We start from the raw sequence: 11724 nt of genomic DNA on the forward strand, positions 1-11724 counted from the left end.
AAAAAAAGGAATACGGAAACATTAAATCAAAAATATAGTTCAAAATTGAAAATAGTATTAGTTAAAAATGTATTTTGGTTTTTTGCTGTAACTCAAAAGCGAATAACCGTATATAATACCCGAACAACATTTTCACGAAATGTTTATTTTATCGATACAATTTTCAATTATGTCATTAATACGTAAATGTTTAATTAAATTAGGTACTAATATTTTAATTTATTTATTCATAGTGCATCGTTGCACAATGCACAGGAGCTTAAGCTTTTGGTAATCATCTATAAATGTTGTATTCTGTATATAGAAGAATAATTCATGTTGCCTCCCTCAGGTCAAATATTTCCTTGAATAACATATAATTTTGTTATATCATATTCTATAATCGTAAATATTAATACACGCCTCAATTAATCGAAAAAATAGTTGCACCTGCTTAAAAATTAAAATATTTAATGATTATTGCAAATTTGTAAAATATCATTATTTTATTACCTTGTTTTTGGATATCTATATATTTATTATTTCTATATCATTTTATTATATGTTAACATTGTTAACTATAATTTAAATTACATAAAGCCTTTTTTTTCCGTTTTAACCGACGACGCCGCGGGATCTGCTTTCGCATTGCTTCCGCGGCGCAAGTTACATAAAGCCTAGCTATTCGTAGATATAAACTTATCTGTTTTTGTTTTTGTGCTACACTTGATTTCTTTTTGTATACGACTGCTGCAATCAAAGCTAGCGTATATGATAATGATTTATGAACAAATAAAAGAATATTAATGACCCAGTTGTCTAACTTTTAAAATCTTAACCGAAATAATCTAAACGCTTATTTAAATACAGTCATCTATTACTATAAATCTATGTATCTTAAATTAGTTGTAGAATGTATATTTAAAAAGAGTAGAAGAATTTTAGTTTTACTAATTATTATTTATTTTTATTTTTATTATGTTTGTATAATAATAATACTAAAATATAATAATAATCTAGATAATATTTTGCACAGCTCAGCATGAGTATCTTGCTTAGTCATGTTGGTATTGCCTATACAGACGCGTCCAAGTTTAACCTTGTCCTTTCTCGTCTTAGATAAGACATACTGGATAGAGCAAATTAGAGCTATGATATAAAATCTGGAAACATAACAATTTGTATACAAGCTTGTCGTTTGTATATTGAATTCTACATAGGTTTCTTATTGTTAGGCAGTGTTACGTCATCAAGTGGCAACGCGTTGTCTCCGAAATCTAAGTATTTATGCCTATTCCACCTGGACGCTTGGCGTTGCAGTGGTGCAAGTCGAACAAAAAAACAAACAGGTCAAAGGTACGGAAGTGGAGCGACAGACGACGTTAACGACGACACGGCGGCGGCGATCAATGGTAGAAGATGCGGATGAAAGGACAATGGCAAAACGGAAATTACCAAGAGTTAAGGTCCGCCGACTCTCGTCTTTTTTCCTCGCAATAATCCAATATCGGCCGGGTCACTTGTCCACAGTTACCGCCGATTCCGCAGTCAACCGTCAAAGCGCGCACAACATTGCGAACTATATAGCCACCGCAAAGATATCTGTCGGAACTTCGAATACATACTGCAGAACGTCATAAGAATAAGACATCATTAACTCATCGTTCCAGGGCCTCGTCGATGTGATTTCGTTGCTGTATTCGGCGTTCATAATCGACACGAATATGTCTCTTTGACTAGGTATAGCAAAACGCCAATTTCTTCTTCGTCGTCGTTGTTATAAATTATAATAACTATCGTTGACGGACCTATGAAAAATCCGTCATGTGTAATGCGTACATTATGATGCAGTCTTGTTGAAATCAGAATTGCTAATGAGCTAAATATTCACGTATACCTTCCGGCACGGAGACCAATAATTCGAGAATGGCCCTGCTGCAGACAACGGATACGACGTCGTTTATTAATATTAGCTAACGAGTATGTTCATTGTCCGTCGCTGTTTTTGGCCAGCAGCTTTTAGCTAGCAGTATTAGATAGGATTTCAGGTGTGTTTATTTTTCCAAACACAATTATATATATTAATATAATAATTACTATTTACTATTGATACCTAACCTATTATAATATTTTAACGAGGGTTTTGGCCGTTTTGGTTATTTTTATTTTTTTGCAGTACCTACCTGTTTTATAATTTTATCAGGTGATATTTTTTTTAATATAAATATAACATTTAATTCCATTATACCATTTAATATAGACACACCTATTTACAAAAATTTGTAATTTTTTACAATTATTTTACATTTAATATACGATACGAGCTAACGTACATACGCATATTATAAAAAACATTAGTTGCTCTAACTCCAAATATAGTTAATTTCCAATACATTTGAGAATGGATTTTGATTTTGGTACCAATAAATGTTGGTTTTACAACGATTCATCATAATTGAAATAGCTCTACATTTTTGTTAATAAATACAGTAAAGTGCTATTTTTATGTTTTTATACGTTTTTACAGGTTCTGAAAGTTATTTTTTATTAATTCTTAACGTTATTTTATTTTGATATTTAAGATTAAAATCGATATATTTGGTTTACGTAATGCATAATACTAATACATAATATAATGTATATTATAGACACATAAGGTATAGTCCAAATTCAGTATAATATAGTTAAGATTTAAATTATTATTTTATTATTTTTTTATTATTTAAAGAGTTTTCCAGACCAAGTCATCTAAACTTAGGTATAATGTACATTAAGATTTAAAAGGCTTTATCAAAAATATAAACTTTTAAGAATCACTATTTTGTAACTCCCTCATGAATTCATCATGACTCACACACATAACATATTTTAACTAATTATTAAACCATAACCAATCCATTAAGGCTATAAATGAAGACACGTAAAATTAAAACAAATATATCGTATATTATATCTAGTATATTATGTATATAAAACATAATTATATATCGCAAAATATTTTTTTTATAATAATAAATAATACATTTAAATTAACGATCAGAGACGTGTCATAATTATTCGACACGTACCTACATCATCGTCACTGCAATTCGCCACATTAGATTGACAATATTATGGGTACTACCAATTACCATTACTATATGCATTTTTATTTTGTATTAACTGTTTTAATTGAATTATAATTAAATGTTTTTTACGCTGATAAAAAAATAAACTAAGCAATAACTGCCGATAAAATATTTTTAATTTTTAATATGTAGAATCATTCAATTATATCTCATTATAAAATAAATGTATGCATAAATATATAATACAATATATCAATATATAAACGTGATTAAAAGTATTATTATAATTTCTGTGATTTAATACAAATATACAATTTTAACTTATAATAATATTATTTACTTGTAATGGTGGTAAAATATTAACGAAATAAATATTAATTTTTTTAATTAAATAAATAAAGAAAATAAGACGAATTCATCGAAATGTTAAATCATGTATAATTTATTATTAACACTGCCATTAATATTAAAATGATAATAATATATGTAGTTATACCATTGTGTATTTATGTCCATGGTTTTATAGGTACCTATCTACACATTATGTAGGTATATAAATATATAATAGTATATCTTTTGATCTTTAGTTGGTATGTCATATATGTATGTATAGGATGATTCTTTTAAAAGTAAACACTTAATTTCTTGAAGAGTTTTAACGTTTTTGAAAATATTTTTTTATTTGATAATCTGAAGCCAATGTAAAAATATTTTGTTTTAGTTATTATAATTTTAGTTTTTAACTTCTTCAAATCACTGCAAGCATTTTTAATAATTTACTCCGAATTAGAATATTTTTCAGTGAATTTCAACATATAGGTACAAAATACAAATCATATTTTGAGCGATTAATTATGTATACTGAGTTATAAATTATAACTCATAAGTATTTAAAGTTCTGAAGAGAGGCATCAGCAAACGGTGCAAGATTACTTTCCTCACAAAATGTTGTTGCACTTTGCTATACTTATCCAAACTTTAAATATACTTAGGTGTTGCCGTGTTGGGTACTTAAAAGTTAAAAGTTATAATTAAATAACCATTCATTCAAATTTAAATTATCATAATAGATATTGAAATTCTTTGAAAAAATATTCTTCTTTGTAATAAGAATTTAAAAATGGATCCTTAAATAATGATAGGTAACGACAAAAAAATAGAAAACATTTTTCAAGAAAATTAATGTTTAACTTAAAAAGATCACCCTGTATCGTGTAGTAGGTATAAATGTATAATAGGTATACCTATATGTACAAAATTAAATATGATGGGTGATGAATGCTAGATATGACCTTGCAGAAAGGATTTCATGATCAGTATATTATTATAATATTACATATTGTACGCATAGCGTACTTATACATATAGGTACCTACTATTATAGTATTATGGTATAGTATGATGTAGTTTAAAAGTGTATACCGACAGGATATACTTTATATATTTATATGTATATAATATAATAATATATACTGGGTTGTTGGACACTCGTCTCGCTTCACTCCCCTCAGCCCAAGCCAATATCAAACATTTTAAAGCACTGTGATAAATCATGGCATTCGAAAAACGATTCTGAGCAAAGCCTGATTTAGTACGCAGGTGTTTGTAGAACGTTAAAACAATTTTAAATGCTCATAAAATAATTTACGAGTAAAGATATTTATAAGTTTACTGATTGAATGTATACTGATGTTATAATATACTGACGCGAGTACATTGTTATTAAAATTGTAGGTGACCAACGACCAATAATACTCAAAATTACATAAATTTCGTTACATCTTTAAGACTGTACCTATACCTGATAAAATAATTAAACAAATGAATATCGAAGTATACATACAATTCCAACAGTTATTCGACATATTTTTTAAGTTAACCGAAAAGAAATATAATAGTTGGTACTTTGCAGTGGCGTAGCCAGGGGCGTTTTGGGCGTTTTGGGCGTTTTGGGTGTTTTATCCCCACCCCTATTTCCTTTCCACCACTGATAAATGTATTTTGCTATACACAAAAACTGTAAAAACTTAGTTTAATTAATACTTACCCCCTACCCCCTCTCCGTTTCGTAAAACTGGTTACGTCACTGAATTATACTTTGAATGGTACATTAATTTTTTTTTTAAACTAAAATTGCAATAAGCATTTGTTATTTTCTTAAACAATATGAGGTGTTTAACAAAAATGATGTAGGTTTTTCGCTGTAAAAAAGTATATAAATATATTATTACAAGCTTCACTTAACATAGTATTTCAAATGTGATGATTTATGGTTTTTTTAAATGTATAATGATTTATCGTTGTTTTAAAATCCAAAATCACAGCTCAAATACGATACACCCACTCTAGTAGCCCACCCAACTATATATTATTAAGTCAACTGATAGCACTTTAACTATCATATTATAACTAATAAGTTAATGATAATTAATATGTTTCGGTGTACATTAGCGTAAAACCAGAGGCCAGAGAAGCTAGTACGAAAGTGTTCCAGTGAATTATAGTAATTAAATTGTAAAAAAAGAAAAATAGTTTTCTTTTTATTCGTTACAGGCGGACGTCGTGGACGTAATTAAGTCATTAAAAGGGTGTGCAATAAGAAGGAAGGTACAAGTAACCATACTCGCACCAAGTATAATTATTTTTCACATAATATAGACGATATAAAATAACAGCTAGTGCCTATTTACAGGTACATTTACACTGGATTCTCCTATACTTTTATAATAATAAATTATTATGTATAATATTCAACTTCAATTTTAATTTATTTTAATTTTGTAATCGTGTTTTAAATTATTACACAAGCCTATTATGGTAGGGGGTATACTAGAATACTAGACCACACAACTGTTGGTATAATAACAAATAATTGAATTATTAAATATTATGATAAATATGAATTTCGCTGAATATAAATAAATTAATATAATTCAATTAAAAATACAAATATGTTTGGAGGATAACTAGTACTACACATTCAATCTTCATTCTTCTCAAAAAAGCTAGTTTACAATTTATAATAATAATAGATACTCGTCAAATCATTTATCTATTAAATCTATGTTTTTCATATTATTTTTTTACCCAGATGATAAAAATGAGTACCCGAATGGCTGAAAAAGATTTTCATAGTCAATGGATATTTCAAAAATTTTAATCAATAATCAAAACAAGGTCAAGTGGTCGAAGTGCAGAGTTTCGATCTGCTGTAGGTACAGTAGGTGGTGAGTGGATAACTGTATCGGATGTTTTAAATTTGAATTCAACGACGGGTATAAAGTACGTCTTCATATACAAGGACATATTACATTTTTTTTAACCATTCAGCCGGCTGCTAATAAAATTAAAATAAACACATTTTAAGGGTAACTGTCCTTCACAGCCCCCCCCCCCCTGTATATCCAGAGACCTTGCATCCCGAGTACTATTTATTAAATTCAACTTGATCTTGGTTTTATTAGGGCTTGATCTGAGATTGGTCTGACCGTCTGAGCATATCTATTAACAAATAAATATATTGATAGCTAAATTGGGTGGTGGCAAACTCTTCCGATTTTTACTACAATTAACTCTCCAGAATTCAGATGATTAACTTTTTTGGGTTAACGTTAATATTATGTTTACCTAAAAGTATTATTATTTTATTTTTAATATAAATAAAGGCTTCAACAACTTGGGTAATTTTCCTACAAAGTCTTACATGGGTTTTTATATCATAGTATGTCATATTGTTAAACATAGTTTTAATATTCATAACATTTTTTTTTATTTATTATAATTTATATACTTCACTTTCTTTAGTCTGTATGCTCATAATATATTACCATATATGCATATTAGGTACTCTATATATAATGATACAATAATTATTAGAATGTTCAAACGAAGTTATTATACAGACTCGGGAGAGTTTACAATCACTCACAAATCACAATATTATTTGATATAAATACATAATTATTCATAAATAGAATACATGAAATAATCAAACTTTCAAACCACGGTAAAAAATAAAACCTTTTTACTTTTGAAGTCATGTTCAATTATCTTAAATGTTAAGTTAATCGTATAGGTACTCCAACGTAATTACGTTTTAATATTCACGAAAACAAATACCTTCTACAGTAAAATATTATGTACCAACCTGGCTACCTACAAATACACTATATACATCAGATTCTGTTAAATAAATCTACATTGAACCTGTATCATTAAAATTATTTTTTTCAAATTGCAGGGATTTTATATACAACTATATTGGTCCTACCAAATTATTTCATCCTGGCCGTAAATGATTTATTTGGAAATTATCTATGTCGAACGCAGACGATCTATATCCCACTTCCATATAGAAACCAACTAGAGGTATTTTTTTTATTAATTTATCACGAAGAATTAACCTTTCTTCCCCTTTCTCTTTCTCCGGGCACTGTTTTCTATATGTGTGTTAGAACTGTGTAATTATTATAGTCGTTTATATTATTTTTATTCATCAACGACAATATATTTAAATATGTATACTTACCTACATCCTTAAATATACATATATTAAATTGCACGCGTTTTTTTTTTGTTGTTGCCAGATCGTTCTAAATACTTCTCCATCATTCACAGCCTTATTTTTGGTTTTCCATATTTATGACTGCCTGCAGTTAGATTGTGAGAAGTGCTGCACTACTGTGGGGATGACGTTTTTATACAAAATATGACAAATATTGACATAATGATATACTTATACTAAATAATTTATATAAGTAGGTACATAAGAAATTATTCTTCATTTCTCTGCAATTCAGATTTATAATACATGACGTGTCACGTGTTATTATCAGATAGGATATAATATAATACCTGTCGGCTGATATAAGCATAATAAACAAAGTAGTGGGCATAATAATTTATTTATTTACCACTTAGATTTCCTATTATAAGCGGCACATACCCAATAGATGATAACTAACATTGTAATATCTATTATATTGTGTAAAGTTTAAAAATTTACAATGTTATGTATTATGGTACAATAAATGTCTAAACGCTACACAGAAAACCCGCAAATGAAAATATACACATATATGTGTTTATTATACAATATTATCCAGTAGAAATTGGCTTTCGCCTGCGATGTGTAGAATAATAAAACTATTTTAATATATAGGTACATATAATATTTTATGCATTTAACTCTGTAAAATCGACGTAAATGTTGCGAACAGATTAAATATTAATTAATCATAATACGTATTAGCAGTACTTGGCTACAAAAAATATTGTGTAGTTTAAGAACTGAGACTATTTTGTAAAAGTATACCTATGCAAAATATGAAAACCTGCCGCTATAAAGTAATTATTATAAATTAATTATTTATGTCTGTATATAAATGGCGATAGAAAACACTCTAATACTTACTGATATCGAGCTATTTGCTTGCTGTCCTACCGCCAACAATTAAACTCAATTGTCCGCAAACACTATTTCTTAGCCTAATATGATATGACTATAGACAAAATAAAAACCGTTAATTTTGGTTTTTGTTATATTTTTTCTTGCAGGTGTTTCTGAAGTATAGTATTAACTATAGGCGTTCTCGAAACGCAACACAACATTCACTTGCGAATGTATTGGTATTACATCGATCAAGGTGTAGGTGCGACGTGTCGTAATAATAATGTGATGACTGATTAATAATAATTGTTATACACAAAATAATTTTTAAAACACTTTTATTTCATGTTTTTATGTACAAAAATAAATAAATACGGAGAAGATTAATATTATAAAAATAGAAAAAACATTGTTTCTAAGAGTATACATTATTAGAATGATTGGAGAACAAACACTTTATTTTATAGATGTCCAGAGTTAAGTCAGTCTTTTAAGCCTACGTATTAATACACGTGTTTTTTTTTAAGTGTTCTAATGTTTGTTGTTAATCATTTTGATGAATACAATATAAGTTCAATTCCATTAAAAAAAAAAAAGTAAAATAATAATAGTATAATCATAATAATAATAATAATTATCGTTCAAAAATAACATAAGACTGAAATTAATTTATTGTTAATTTTTAAATAGTTAACAATAAGCAACATTACTTTAATTAAAATCCAATGTGATTTAAGAAAGATTTGAAAATATTTTTCAAGCTTGGAACGTATTCATGATAATAATAATAAAAATAAATAAATAAATACACAAACCCTATTCCACGGGGACTATGATCAGCTAACTAATACAGATGTCCATATTCCCAATGAAACTACATGTGAACCCAGATGATAATAATAAAAAAAAAAGCGAGGAGGAAACGAAAATCTTAAAAACAGACAAATTTAACAATAAAACTATTTTGAGATTTCAATAGTCAAAAAATAATAATAATAATAATAATAATATTCTGTTGTGAATATCATTATTCATCGTCCTCCTCGAGTCTTATATGAGGAAATTGAACAAAATTTATTGTCTTCATACAAAATATTGAATCCAGCGAACTGTTGTTTGAGGCCAATACAGATGCCTAATTGTGCCGTGGTAGAAGGTGCTGACTTTTAGGGCCATGGTCTTGGAATTCGTGTTTTTTCGTAAACCTGTAATCAAAAGAAAAAATATATTCATTAGTTATTTTCTTTCAAAACTACTTATAAATAGGCAAGTCAGTGGAATAGTTAAAAATTAAGTTGAACAATCAAGTTCAAGCTTTATTGAACTGATTATTAATATTTCGTATTTATAAATATTATTACGATTAAACGTAGAAAAGCAGATTTTTTTTATAATCATCAGCAATTATTCAAATTTCTAATATGTATTTTACTTCTTCGTTTTCAATTCATTTTGCAATTCATCACGAAAAGATAAATATATTATTATTATGGAGGATTTTTTTTTCGGTGAACTCGCCTACGCCGGCCGATTATTAGTCGGCCCACAGACTTCCTGCGAGAATACATCTAAAACACACCTTTCAGGTCCCCACGGTTCAAAGTAAATTACGGAACGTGAGATTTTTTTTTTTATCATTCAATTGCAATTTTCCAGGTTAAAGAACCCTACGGCTGCTGCTTTCCGGTGCGAGAATATTAACCTACTCCAGGAGCCTGTGGTCAGGCCCGTGACCTTCGGGGTATCCTCGACGTGAAACGTATTTATTTTTTTGTATACTGTCGCCTATTATTTAAGTAAATTTTTTATTTATTTAAGTTTAAAAACTTTGGTTAAAGTCAAAATGTCAGAAGTTGCCAAATAAGAAAAATAATAATTTTACGTTAACACACATGTGTAGATAATTTAGGGTTTATAAACTTATTTTATTTAAATCACTTTGCAACAAAAAAAAATTACGAAAACCGTGTTTAGGATCAACGAGCTCGTTGCTCGTGCATAATAACGATAATTAAAATTAATTGTATACACCGTCATAGGTATGATAATAACGATAAATAAAGCTTACCTGATTTAAACATAATGTTAATTTTCGTTTGAGTGTGTTGGTTGTTTGATGCATCTACTCAAGTTAGTAGAGGCCAGTTGGGTCGAGTTTCGGTCCTCCTCCGCACATAATGATTATTTTTGTTGTCAGTTCGGTTTGATATACGGAAGTAGAGATTGAATTTTTGGAAAAATTCTTGGTTCGTTTATGTATGCTTTGCGCAGTCGTTGGGGGTCGGTGCGATATGCGACGAATCAGTTGAGCTGTAGAATTGTAAAGTGTACACTCAATACAGTCCAGTCGGATCCAAACCCATCGTTGCTACGGTAGCGGAGAAATTTTTCAAAAAAAAAAAAATTTAACAAAAACGTCAAGCACTTCGACGGCGACGATATCTTTCGGATATATCGGACTATACGCGAGCTGGCTGGTATAAATATCGATAATATAAAAAAGCAAAGAGCCGCTGAAGTGTCGTCGGTCGAAAAGCCGGTCGGATACTGAATGCTGTTGAGCGCGTGCACCCCGTATTTATAATGGCCCGGTTTAAAAGCCCGGGAAAAAATATATACACACACACACACGAGAGCGCGGACTGCACCGACGACGGAAGATGATAGTATAATAATGATAATGTTTAGGTGTATATTATATATATATATAAATGTGTATCGATATTAATAGTAATAATAACTGCTGCAGGGATGACACTGATCGCGGCCGGTCAAGGAACTAAAAAAGGAGAAGAACTGAAGAGATGAGAGAGAGATGAAAAACCGAACACGACCGATGACTCGAGCCGCCGCCGTGTGTGTGCTTTTCGTCGGTGCGTCTGCCGCGATTTTAAAAGAAGGTGTATCTGTCGACTGATACACACACACACACACACGTACTCTAACATATACACGAACACACACTTGCGCGCGCGCGGCGGCGGCGCTCCCACAGGGCTTTTTACCGGCGCGCATGCGCAATGACCAGATTTCCTCCCCCCCAATCGTCAGACCTACCGACGGACCGCCCGACCGCCCGCCCGCCAGCGTATACAGGATGTTCCACGTGCAAATATGACAAGAGCAGCTTGCCGTACTATAATAATATTATGTAATCCAACAAAAATGGACATGTTTTAATATTCCGAAAACAAATTCAATTTTATATAATATAATATAAAGTTAATCACTGCATCACATGTTAACCTTTATTCTCCGTCTACTTAACATGATATTGTTTAAAATCGG

At 29.7% G+C, this 11724-nt stretch overlaps 1 long non-coding RNA gene across 1 annotated transcript; it reads right to left on the reverse strand.

The window, feature by feature from the left end:
• Positions 1–8757: 8757 nt before the first annotated feature.
• Positions 8758–11393, reverse strand: LOC149057642 (uncharacterized). The gene is made up of 2 exons (XR_016191109.1): positions 10505–11393; positions 8758–9641 (listed from the first exon to the last, which is right to left on the reverse strand). It is a non-coding gene; the product is annotated as an uncharacterized LOC149057642 (long non-coding RNA).
• Positions 11394–11724: the final 331 nt, after the last annotated feature.

Source organism: Diuraphis noxia, unplaced genomic scaffold (genome assembly GCF_037042655.1).
Source record: "Diuraphis noxia isolate RWA-SAM2 unplaced genomic scaffold, SU_Dnox_SAM2 contig0003, whole genome shotgun sequence".
NCBI classification, from domain to species: domain Eukaryota; kingdom Metazoa; phylum Arthropoda; class Insecta; order Hemiptera; family Aphididae; genus Diuraphis; species Diuraphis noxia.